General features: G+C 44.3%; 1 protein-coding gene across 4 annotated transcripts in view; it reads left to right on the top strand.

The window, feature by feature from the left end:
• Positions 1 to 12,939, top strand: part of LOC112457592 (protein Tob1-like) — a 175,757-nt gene that overhangs the window by 139,218 nt on the left and 23,600 nt on the right. The gene's annotated exons all lie outside the window — the stretch shown is intronic.

Here is a 12,939-nt window from a genome sequence, read left to right as displayed (position 1 = left end):
CCATTATTCTCCCGCGAGCTCTCATCTTTACTTCAACAGTCTCGAATCGTCGTCGACGTCGGACGTGCAAGCCGCCGTCTTCGAAATCCTGCGCAAACTTTGAAATTTTTATATCCTCGCAAATATTTCCCCTCCGACGCGATCCCGATGCGGAAAAGGTCACGCGGGGTGAGAGATCGATTGTCGGAGCTCCACTTGGCGCACATGCGGTGCCGGAGTTTTTGCTCCGAATGTAAAATTAGGTGCGTTCGGGCCGGCCGCGAGCTAGGATTTCGGGGAGCAGTGGACGTAAATAGATCAACCGTTAGAATGCGGCACGTCTTATTCATACTTACGTAAACAGGTCTTGAGGACGCGGCCCGAAGTCATCACGGCTGAACGAATAAGGAAGTGACCCGTGAACGAGAAATCCTCCTTTACTTTTGCATAATATTGTAATACACCCCTGTACTTAACGAAGATATTTACGGTAACGAGAAAAATCTCGTAAAGTTTACATAATTTATTAGGAAAGTAACATACGTGCGAACGCAACACATGTATGTACGTCGTTAATTAGATTTAATCTTTTAACGACAGTATTATTTCGGAGATAAATATCAGGCTCTAACCAATTTAGCTTTAAGTAGCCAATTAACTCGAGGAACATAATAATTCCCAAGGTTCAGGCTACTAGAAAATTACGCAGCTGCAATGGCTCGTCGCGCACGATGGATGCCTACGCCCTCGTGTCGAACCGCGGTGGAATTTTCATTCGCGGGGAGAAAAATACGAACGCGAGGAAATGAAAAAGTGCATTTCGGACGAGGATAGTCGGGTCACGTTCCCGTCGCGCGTACTTTTCCACCGCCATCGTCATTATTGCCGTTGTTTACCAACACTTTTCCACGTTTTAGCGCTCCCCCGTGCGCACGCCTTCGCCTTTACCTTACACGGAGGAAGCTCGTACGTGCCACGGTAAAACGCTCTCGAGTACGCGAATAAAACAAGTTATAGCACATGGAACGAAGTTGTTTCCGCGGATCGAGCGGTTACGGTCTCACGCACCCGCGAGCGCGTTTCGAAAGACCGCCCTCCGAATCGATGCCCTTCCGGGTTATGCGCGCGTATTGCAAGTAGGAAATACCAGAAATTCTTAGACTAAAATGCCAGCCAACCAGGCTCTAACCTTGGCTTGGAAATATGCTGCGCGAGCTAGTTATAGTTTATAAAGATACCGCGCGCGCGCGCCACGAAGCCGCAATCGCAGATTTCTCTCGTCTTCGAATAGAACATTTCGCAATCAGGCATTAATAGTTCGTCCAATTAGACTCGCAGGAAAATTCGGCCAATATTTACGTAACGCCGGGCATATTATTGATCCCGTCTGAGCTCTCATGGTTTATAGCGATTTGTGTATAAAAGTGGAGAAACGTTTGGACTATATAGGAAGATCGAGAGAAGAAGCGACGAACGTATATCTCTATTTGTCATCGTAAGAGCAAGCGGAAGAAAAGCGGATAGAAAATGCTCGACATTGAGGAAGAAGAAACCAAATTACGCGCGAGATTACGCCCTAAAAAAATAAGCTGTTCGTGTAATTGTGAATATTTTATGCGACGCGTAGACGCGAGAGCCGCTCTTTGTTTTCTTCGTGAGCAACAAGCTTTTCGCGGTACATTTTATTAATGCGCGCCGATCTAGCCCCGTGGAATTTTAATGCGAGGGACTCCGCGGTGTACACGAAAACACTCGCGAGAGAAGATCGCATTTGCAGCCGAGCACCGTCGCTACGTCGTCGTCGTCGTCGTCGTCGTCGGTACAGGGTGCGTCCGTTGCATGGGAAGAAGTATCGATCGGTCTATGTCTTCGAGGCATTTTATTTTTCTTCCCGCCGTACTCCTTCCGATCGCATTTCTTCTCGCGCGCTCGCGCGATCTCAGAAGGACAATAAAACCTTTGGGACCCTTGATCTCTTGATCTAATTCAACTCGAGCGGTGTATTAATTTTTTTTGTGCAGATAACTTTCAGATGAAGATAACCGGTGCTTTTCGATCGGAAACGTTTACCGATCGAAATGGTTTTTAAAAGGACACGATAAAGATTTTCGCGTTTTACCTCGCAATCTTCGTGGCTCGCCCAATGTTTCGGTGAAAGTAATCCGAGTTAGTGCAATCCTCCTGAGATCGTTGGCTCGTGTCCATCGCAAATCTCGATCCGGTGCTACCGTTGAAATATCGGTGACTCCAAAATCCGCTTGCTTGCCACGTAGTTCCTCGTTCGCTCCTCCTTCCATATTTCCTCATAGGAGGAACTCTAATCCTTTTGAGGAATATTCCCAAGGAAAGGATCCATCTTGCAGCGCACGGATTCTTTCCACGTCGTGTAAATATTGTATTACTTAATACTTCATTTCCATGTTTCTCCTTTGAAAAAATGTTGGTACGAGCGTATATTCGCGATATTTACATCGTGATAGAAATATAAATTGGCGATGGCTTTAGAAAATTTTTTAAATATTTTTGTTATTGTTGTAATAATATTATTGTTGTATTAACAACCCATGTTAATATCACAAATGAAATGGTTTCAAATTAAGTACAGGGAAAGCGATACAGAGCCTTGCCGCCACCAAGATTACGGCTCCGTTCGACGAGACCGAGATTCTCTATCTATTTTCCAATCTTGAAATCCCGAAAGTAATCGGAGCTGGTCCAGCTCCGTGGCGGCGTTTGGTTCGTGCCTCGTCGCAAATCCAGATCGTGAAACGTGGTCGGATATCAGTGAGATATCGTCGATGTCGAATCGCCCTTTTCTCTTTCTCGCTACTAGCCGCTATACTAGCTACTACATGCTTTCTCTCTCTCGGTTCCCCTGCGGAAGCACCTTTCTCTCGCCCATTTCTCCACCCCTTTCTCTCCTCGCCCGGAAGGGGTAGGAGGGCGGAGGCGGCCACCGACGATCGATCACCCACCTCGCCCACGTTTCTTCCTTCCGCTTTTCGCAATGGAAACCGCACGAACATTCGCGGCTCCGAAAACAGCGCTTTTTGTCGGACGCGCGCACCGGCTACCCTCGAAGAGTTTTTTATGAGATACTCGTGTGTAGTTACGGACCCCACGGGAAAACACGCAACTCAGCTCCTCTCTCGGAAATGACTTACTCCGTCCAGAATATTAGGAGGTAACTATTCCGCTTATGCGAGATATTTAGAAAAGCGTTTCTTGGAAGTTATTAGGATGCATCGAAGTAGAAATTATTATTGTGCGATTACGTAGCCGACACGCAACGAATCGAACGTTCGTCTTCGTTTCGTTTGTTGTTTTCAGTCGCGTCGTGAAAGCTATAACTAATTCATAATTATGACGTTGCGATCTTGAGCCTTTGATAATTTCTCTCTATTTTAACAGTGCCGTTCGTAATACACAATTGAACACAGACGTAACGGGCTAATCTCGAGAGTAACGCTACGTGCTCTCGTCGGGATCCTCATTTTTCATAACGTCAGCTTATTAAAGTAAATTAACCGGCAATGGAATATCTGAAAACATTAATTATGCATTCGACAACGAAGGCAACGAAGTGAACGGCATACACGCACAATATGCTCGTCCGGTCGAATATAATATCGCGATTACATTGGATACCATATTCGAGCGGATATAATTTACATACATACACGGAGACCCTTCGTATTGTACCCTTCGATATTTTAAAAGTACATTCTACCCATCTGCGATAACAAACGTGATATTCCAGTTCAACGATTGGAATTTACATGGATTTTATACGCAAGATTATTATTATTATTTTCGTTAATGAGAAAACGATCCTTTAGTATAATCAAGACACACATGAGCACAATAGAAGGGAAAGAAGCAAAAAATATAAGATAAAAATAAAGATTCATACAAAATAATTACAATAACTACAATATAATCATCGAAAATAATGAATGAGTAAGCAACCAAATATGAAATGTGTATTTTACGACACACGTTATTGAAATGATTATTGATTACATACATAATATGTTAACACAGTTAAAACTGTGCGCCATATGTAGTGCTCGATGTAATCTTGCATGGAATTGTGCAATAATTATCGTAAATCTCATTTTTTTCTCAATAATCTGTACATGATTAATTTTCAAATTATTATCTCATTCGATTCAGCGATTGCTACTCATAATAATAACGCGAATACATCGGGACAATAATATATCAGCCGCATCAACTATCGAAACATGGTCGATCGGGCAAAAGTCAATACTGTAACGGCGATGAGTGAAAGTGTAAAATTGTAGTACCTGGAAATATTAAAAAGCACCGATATACATAAAAATCAAAAGAAAGGCAGTTCTGCGTCATAAACGATGATCAGTGAGAGAAATTCTTCATTCATCCGTGCCCAAGCTGCTCGAGGAAATCCTGTTGGCGTCTGCTCTAGCGTATCAGGATAGAAATACTTACTGGACGGATAAGAGAGAAAAAGAGGCATGTCTTCACGCTTTCAGTATTCCGTGAACAATTCACAGTGTATCCGTGTACGGCCAATATAGCTGTCGCGGGATTCCCCGTACGATTGTTTCTCGCGATTATCGTCGATCGGCGGACTCGAGAAAAAGCAAAGGCTCTTTAGTGACATTTAGATCGTGATATTAAATAACCTCATGTACGGAGAACTCGTTTTATAACAGTGGTCCTCTTGGAGAGGAGAAATTTTCTCATCTTCGAGAGGATTTCCGTCTCTGTTACGAGCGAGGAACAAAGTAAAATTGAATTCGTGTTTTATGTGATGAAAACCGGACGTCGGTCAGAAACCATGTTAAAAAATTATACTAGATAATATTATTGTATTATATTATTAATGTTATTAAATTATAAGATAATTGAAGAGGAACTTAAATGTCATTAATTGTCGCGCGTCTGTATAGTTTTCTATTAGAAATAGAATTTAAATGGCTTTCTTGGATTTGAAAAATAAAAACGCGAAACAATTCAAATAATTCTAAACATTCTAACGCTATACTTCTAAAATATTCTAATGCTTTTTAATAACTTTGTAGATTCGCCTCTGAGCATCCGGGTAAAAATTATGCTTTCATCAAATACACATACGTATAATCTTGAAAACTTAAATTATTAAGAGAAATATTTCTCTTTCTTGGAGAAACATTTACGTATTAATGAGAGATTTCCTGGGAATTATTTTACACGCCAATCGGATTATATGCGTGCAGTTGTCGGATAACATTTAACATAAGCGCTGAAGTAATCATTTCCTCGAGCGAAACGGAAATTCCGAGATAAGCCGATACGAAAAGAAGGGAAGGATATAATTGGTCAGCGCAATTCTTATCGAATCTTCTAATACTTTAAACTCGTATTTTACGTAACAACGACGCGCATTTTTTTTGCGACGTAATCAAAACATAATAAACGCTCACTAGCGTTAATTAATAATGTGTATAATTGATGTACGTAGGATTTTCTTGAACGTGACTATCGTGACGTTTATTACAACTTCGTACTTTTTTATATAGCGTTCAACGCGTAGCGTTTTTTCTCACATTAAACACGATTGATCGCACATTTATCATTATTAAGGTTTTCCGACGGTTTTTGCGTCGACCGCGAACGATGAAAAGTATCTCGCTCGGTATTTCCCAGGTTTCATTCTCCAGGCACGTACGATAAGCCCGCACTTTCCTCCACACGTGTATCTAATAACAACAGCAAAAAACGACGATACAATCAACGATACGTCGTAATCTTGCGCAGCAGGTTTTATAAAGAAAAAAAAAAGAAGAAAGAAGCAAAAAAGCAGGAAACATGTTGCGAGTTGGAAGCTCGAAGACTGACGCCAGGCTGACAGTTGCGTGATATTTCGTTCCGAGATTCGTTTTATCGCAAAATCAACAGACTGCCTACGTGGATTATCTGGAACGTAGGAAGATACTTGGAGCCGCGCCGTAATAACGCCGAGATAACAAATACGTGAATTTTAGCGAGGAGTTTTAGCGGAGGGCCACCGTACGGCCGTAGATCGTCCCGCGTGCAGTAGTCGAAACAAATTGGTCATAAAATCCCTAAACGGCGATGCAGTTTCTCCTCTTAAAAGGCGCCACGACGAAAGAGAATGATATAACCCGCGAATCACGCCGTCCGATCGTCTCTCTCTCTCTCTCTTTTTCTCTCTCGGGCGAGTTCTGAGGATGACAACCGGCCGTATTTTCGCCGGATAATGGGTTTCTTGGCTTTTTCTTCTCTCCCCCTGCCCCCTCTTCTCTTCTCTCCTCTCGACCTCAGCTGCTTCTTCGCCATTAAGTTCCCTTGCTCGATTCAGACGTTCTCCGCAGACGACGAAATTATCGGCGAACAGAGTGAGACGCGGCGCGCTCGGTTTACTTCCGCATGCGTCGGCGTCGGCCGTAAATTTTCGTCGTACAAGCGCCGCACTCGAACGCACTCGCCCGCCGAAATTAATTCCGCACGAGTGTCACAATCCGGCCGATGAAAAACCCGGGCGTAGAAATCGTCGTTTCATTTCCGGAAATGAAAAAAAAATGTCCCATCGCGCTCCTCTCGCGATTCCGTTGTCGCCGATATCTTCATCTATCAATCCAGCTATATCAATTTCCATTCAATTGATAACTTACCAATTTCTTATTCGTTTCATTACGCCACAAATATCGAAAGTATCAATTCTGGAACGATTACGTGACTATTTTGCCCGCTTACGTTAAACTTTCCAGAGAGCTATTTTAGACGTATGTATAGTTTTCGAAGTTCGAAATGTGTCGACTGGTCATAATCCTGCAAACTGACTCCGAAAAACTTGCGTCAATATTAGCGCGTTCTTCATGGCACTGTTCTTCGCGAGACATCCAACTGTTTGATCAAGCGCTTGTCTCTCGACGTTATTGCGTATTACGATTGTTCTTATCGATCGATCGGAATAGTAAAGCAAATATTGACGATGAACGCGGACGGAAGTTTTGTACGCTGCTGGGGTCGTCGTTTCGACGCTTATGGTAAATTATCTTCGTCGGACAAGTGTTTGGCGAGGCTTTGCGAAACACCTTCATTCATGGCTCAGTGTCGGAACTTTTAATTTTAATCCCGCTTGTGCGAGTCGTGCAAAATAAACGATAAGTCGTTTACATCGTTGCGTTACACAAGTGTCGTTTTGCGCATGCAATAAGGTCGATACGGCGCCATTCGATTTGATAGCGCAAGCTATAAAATCTGCTCTCCTGCACTCGAACGATTCATAAAGCTCGCGCGCCCACGCACGCAATCGAAATGCATTTTATTTTTTTCAATTGTCGTGCGACAACGGCGCGGCGTTTAATTGAATCGTGTGCCTTGTAGAAACGAATGATTGCGAACGAATCGTTCGTTCTGGAAGCGACAGACTTTTAAAGGTTTTGCCTGAAATCTTTCGGAAGTAAATTCTATTTCGCACTTTCGTCACAAGCGGCTAGAATATAAATAACTTCACTTCTATATAGAAATACAACGACATATATTTCATGTTAAAAATGTATAGTTCCATTGTTCGTGAAATGTTTTTAAATATATAAATATTTCTCCAATTTTTTACTTTCAATTTTTTTAAAATTGAAAGCTACAATTATAAATTTAATATACAAATAATGGTTAAGATGTTTCCAAAAAGATTAGCTCCAGAAGGGCTTACAATGGCGATGGGATAAAAGGAACAACATAATGCCGGTTTAGCCCAGGTCCGGGTATTCAATGGGGGCCCTTCAGAGGGGGGGCTCGGCATCTCCGGCTGCTTGGGAGGGGCAGACCTACCTACACGTATTTGGGGCGCTATTTAAATGGAGGCTTATAGGGCAGGTCCGCGTTCTCGCCTTGCTATCTGGAGCAGCAGCGCCTGTGTCTGCAGAGACTGTGTCGTATTGATCTGTCGGTCTGCCTGGCACCGCGCTCGAGAAAGAGCGACGAGCGGCAGGAAGATAGGGGCAGGAAGAGGGGGAGGGAGATGGAAGGAGGACGAGGGGTAGCGTCCGAGCGGGGGCGAGGCGCGGCTTATTATAACCCGCACAATAAAGTTCAATAAGAATCTTCTCCAGAGTGGGGTAGGACGATTCATATAATGCCTGGGTTGGATGGAGGTCCGGCATTCTCGATAAATAAGACGTCCAATAAGCGTTATGAGGAAAAACGCTTCCGAAGATTCCGCTGAGTGTTTTATTATCCCGCGTATAATTTGCGGGATAGCTCGCGCCGATGACCGAGTTTTTCCTTGGGAAAACTCGTCGAGAATTCCCGATTTATTTACACATTACGTACAAACCGCGAGAGATTGCGTTCGACTCATTACGAATGCGGCGGGGAAAAGAATTACACGTTCGCTGTCGCGAACGCCGGCCGACACCGCGACGTAGATTATGCGCGAAATCTGTCGCAATCCGAGCGACTCGCCTGCGTCGAGCATGGAAAACGAGATCGGGCGAACGTCACGCGAGCCGGGCCGGACACGTGCCCGAGAGGAATGTCAGAGATTGCACGCGCAAAGTGAGGATTCGTGTCCATTCGCGGATCCAAGGGTTTCTCGATAGCGGCAAGGGATTCCTCCATTGTTTGCGGATAAAACTGTTTCGACAAAAATAAAACTACATAAATAAATATAGCTTCGTAATTACGCTCGCAGGAAAATGCGAAGTTTTTCCAAGAGACACGGCCGAGTGTGCATTTTGTTTTTCTTCAAAAAAGCGCTTGATATCTCCAACCAGATAATTCCTAAACCGCGAATAAATGCAAAAATTATTCACTCGTCTGCAGTCTGTTCGATTTCTTTCTGAATCTATTCGGTCGAAATAGCACTTTCGATTAAAAATAGAGCCAGCCTGACACTTGATCGACGAGACCTGTCTAGGTACTCACGAAAATTCCGTCGTCAGAAATCTACGGAACGAATGCGTTTCTTCATCGGGCGAGCTTTTTAACCATCTCGACTGCAACGATAAGTGTTACGATGCGCGCACGTGACTCGACGGTCGATTCGTTGTATAACCCGGGCGGACGGGTTACGCAACGTGATTCCACACGGTTTCCTCCCGTCGTATTCATCGTCGGAGTGGAGTAATCGCCGCTCTCGGCAAGTACGCGTGCCTATCCCACCTTTTCTGACTTGTAGGCCGGAATAATCCTCAAACAGGTAAACGACGAATTGATCGCGACGCCGCGCACCCTCTCCATAGGGTCTCCTAGCTCGACCTCAGACCTTTCTCGTTCTCGTGCGTGTTTACTTAAAGCCTCATCGACGACGACGCTTCTTATCCGATCTGAAGGATACAGGCGTCGCCCCCGGGACGGGCGGCGACGCCCCGGGACGTCGTTGGGCGGCGGGGCGTCGTCTTGACCCAATTTGCACAGGCTGGTGTAATTAAATCAGCTCTCCCTCGCGCGCACTCTGTCTCTCTCTCTCTCGCCGCTGTTTCTTCGGGGATCGATTAAGCGAATATATATATATATATATATATATACGCGAGCTGAGCGCGCGCACTGACGAATTTAATCCATTCCGCTGAATTCTGAATTCGGAGGCCGCTTCGTGTTACTATAATTGACTCAGGCATTTGGAATCAGGTGCGCGCTTGCAAGTCAGGTGCGTAGTTTGGAAAATTATTGTCACGGTTAATTCGTTTCTGCTTTTAGAACAATTCGTATATAAGACGTAAGTGTTGAAGGATGTTTAAATAACGGAATATACCGTTTAACTATCGCATATTTATTTCTTTTATTGTCAATAATAATTATTTAAATAATATACAATTGCTAGCCTACATTATTCACCCGAATGAAAGGAGATATGATTTGAAAAGATATATTAATAAAAAAATTTCAGTAAATATACTCTTCTCTTTATAAAGATCTATAAAACTAAAAAGCTTCGCATGTTATACTTCTGGAATTGTTATTTCTCGTGATCGAATCTGTTATCTCCTAGATAAGTCCAACTAATAAGTAATAATTCCGATCTACATATTTTTCAACCTAATGACAGATATATAATCTATATATAAAAATACCCGATAAAATCATCTAACGTTATTGTCTTAAGAAAATATTTCTGAAGGTATATTTTTCTTCTTTACTAAAAATTGTTTTTTTTTTCCTTCAAGCCACAATATCCTTTCGTTCGATTGCAATCTACGTTTAATAGATAACCAAGCAATTACTATTCTTTTATCAGCATCTTAACGTCGAGTAGAGATGACGTCGGGAATCAGTGGAATCACCTTGTTCGCGTCGTCTTTGTCGCGCCGCGATACGTCACATTTCACGTGTCGAGCGTGGGTATCTCGCTCAAGTGCATCGATCGACGTCCGACGCGATCAAACGGCCGCTCGCATTGCGAGCGAGTAGCGGGATAATTAGCCGGGGGTATGCCGCTTCTTTGTCTCGGCGTGATCGCGTGTCGACGCGTTGCCCCGCCGCTTCGCGCACACGTCGAGAATATCGAGGATCACTCGTCGACTGTACCGGGGAACTCCCCCGCGCTCCATTGACTTCGTTCGCCGAAGGACGTTTTATCTCCGGCCCACATATCGGCACCTCTTCTACCACGCGACCTCCATTCAGTCCGGCGTAAATACAAAGGGCGCCGGCACCACCGAGCACTCGATTGCACTCCCGTGAGAGGGAGAGAGAGAGAGAGAGAGAGAGAGACTGGCTGAGAAAAATCCCTTTGACACTTTGACACCTGCCGCGAATCGATCTCGCCGACTCGTGGATAATTCCACGGACGATAATAAAATAAGCGTAACTGCAGCGATGAGAATTTCGTAAAATTGAATTCGTCCCATTTTTACTTTGTTGAAAATATAACTTAGTTCACGAGATGAGGTAAAACTCTTATCAGATAGCTGACGGAAGGAGAGAAAGACGGGAAAGAATAGGAAGATTAATGTGACGCGATTGTTTTTTCAAATGTCAAACTCGACGAACTCCGGATAAACATCGCGGTCGAGAAATATCGCGGGAAAATCAAGGTAGCGGAAATTACGGGCACTTCGCGAGGCACTTGGTCAGGCACGGGAGCCGCAAGGCCGTATATTTTTAACCTGAGAACCTTCCGGCAACCCTGCCGCGGGATCAATACCTACAACCACCCCCGTCTCGCCGTCGTGTACTACTGCTAGAGAAGTGGAAGACCGCCGCTAACTTTAACCTACATACCCACCGCCTCTGGCCGGCAGCCCACCGCCACCGGTGGAAACTTGCCACCGAGTCAAGTGCAGGGAAGAGGCCGGGGGGGGAAAAAATGCGGGTACGCGATGCAGATGCGCGCCGAGTAAAGCCGCCCGCGAGAAACGAGCCGCGGGGCCGCCGAGTGCAACGAAATGTTTCTCGATAAGAAAGTTGGAAAACCCATTTCCGCTATCTTGCCCCGTCGAAATATTTCATCGCGATTCACGCGCCGTTGCGCGTGAAATGCAAATTGCTTCCATCCCTGTAACGTTTATAGTAAATGTAATCCAAATTTTTCATTAAATAATTATATTTTACTATTTCAAGCTGGTGGAATATCGAAAGTATCTTTCAGTATATCTTATGCGGAACAGATACACATTGGAATTGAAATAACTCACCGTATCTTATCTCCAGGAAAAATTTCCAATGCTTTTTAAATTCTGAATCATTAAATTCCTCTAAAAATGATAATTACGAAATTATATTACACACAATACTTTGAGAAATAAAATCCGTGTAAAAGGAAAAGGTGGAAGAACTTGGTAGAAGTGAATATCGCGACCCAAGTCTCGCTTCTTTGGAGGGTCACCGGCCTGAAAGACGTGAAAAACTTTTTTGCGGTTTTCGCCTTTCTTTTTCCCTTTCTCTCTCTTCCTCTCCATTTCGGATGAAGCTCCATTTTCCCCCGCGACGTCGCGGGCGGGTTGGAGGAGAGAAGCCAAGAGAAAACGGGCAATCGAGTTCCGAGATTCTCAGCTCGAGGTCGCCGGATATACCCGGTACTCGTAGAGGAGTCCTTGATAGACGCCTAAGAATCTCTGCGAGAAGAGTGAAAAGAGAGAAAGAGAAGAGTAAGAGAATGAGAAAATATCGAGAAAAGAGGAACCACCTTTCGCTCTCGGTGCCATTCAGAGAAAGAACGACTTCCGCAATTGCGGCGGCCTGCGCTCGTGAATGGCGGATAGTCGCCTGCGCAATCTCGTCGCTTCTAAGAGCAATCTCTTTTATCACCTCTCACCCCCTTGTTTCTTCTCCCTCGTTTGCGTCACACAGGACTGTTTGCGGACGTGGACATTTTTATACGGCCAACGCCGTATGACGCGCGCGTCGCTTTCGCGGCGTGCATAATTTACGCGTCGTGCGCTCGGCGACGCGCGTAAACAGCCTCGAACGTAAGAGAACGCGACGGAACGTAAAAGAATGACAGAATTGCGAGAGCTTGATTCAGGCTCGTGAACGGTAGCGAAAATGAAGATAAAGTAGACACGTATAAAACTCAATTGGTCTATTCTATAAATAATACCGCGTACAAGTCCCGGTAAGTTGGGTCGTAAGAAAATAATAAATGCCAACAAAGCGATCTTCGATCGTTCTTTGACTGGATCGCCTAACATTCATTTCACTTAGCGTAACGTATTATATTGCTTCGCAAAATAAACATTTCACATTATTATTTCATTTCTCATGTACGATATGGATCTATAATATCCTCACCGAGAATAACTCATGATTAAACTCCTCATACACGTGAGATGGATTGAGTTACTTGCGATAATGAAGGGGCAAACTGGTTCCTCGTTAAATTATGAATGAGAATAATTCTCGAAAGATCCTCGGAAGATCCGCCTTTTGTTGATAATCGCAGAGTTTTCGGAGGCATTATCTCCCGCGGACCGTTCTCTTTGCGAGGAAAACGGCGGGGGAAACGATCCGGGGCCGGCTCTGTCT

This window comes from Temnothorax curvispinosus, unplaced genomic scaffold, assembly GCF_003070985.1.
Source record: "Temnothorax curvispinosus isolate PA1 unplaced genomic scaffold, ASM307098v1 QBEX01000740.1, whole genome shotgun sequence".
Taxonomy (NCBI): domain Eukaryota; kingdom Metazoa; phylum Arthropoda; class Insecta; order Hymenoptera; family Formicidae; genus Temnothorax; species Temnothorax curvispinosus.
Note: the sequence above shows the minus strand (reverse complement) of the source record. Positions and strands in the feature narration are given on the sequence as shown.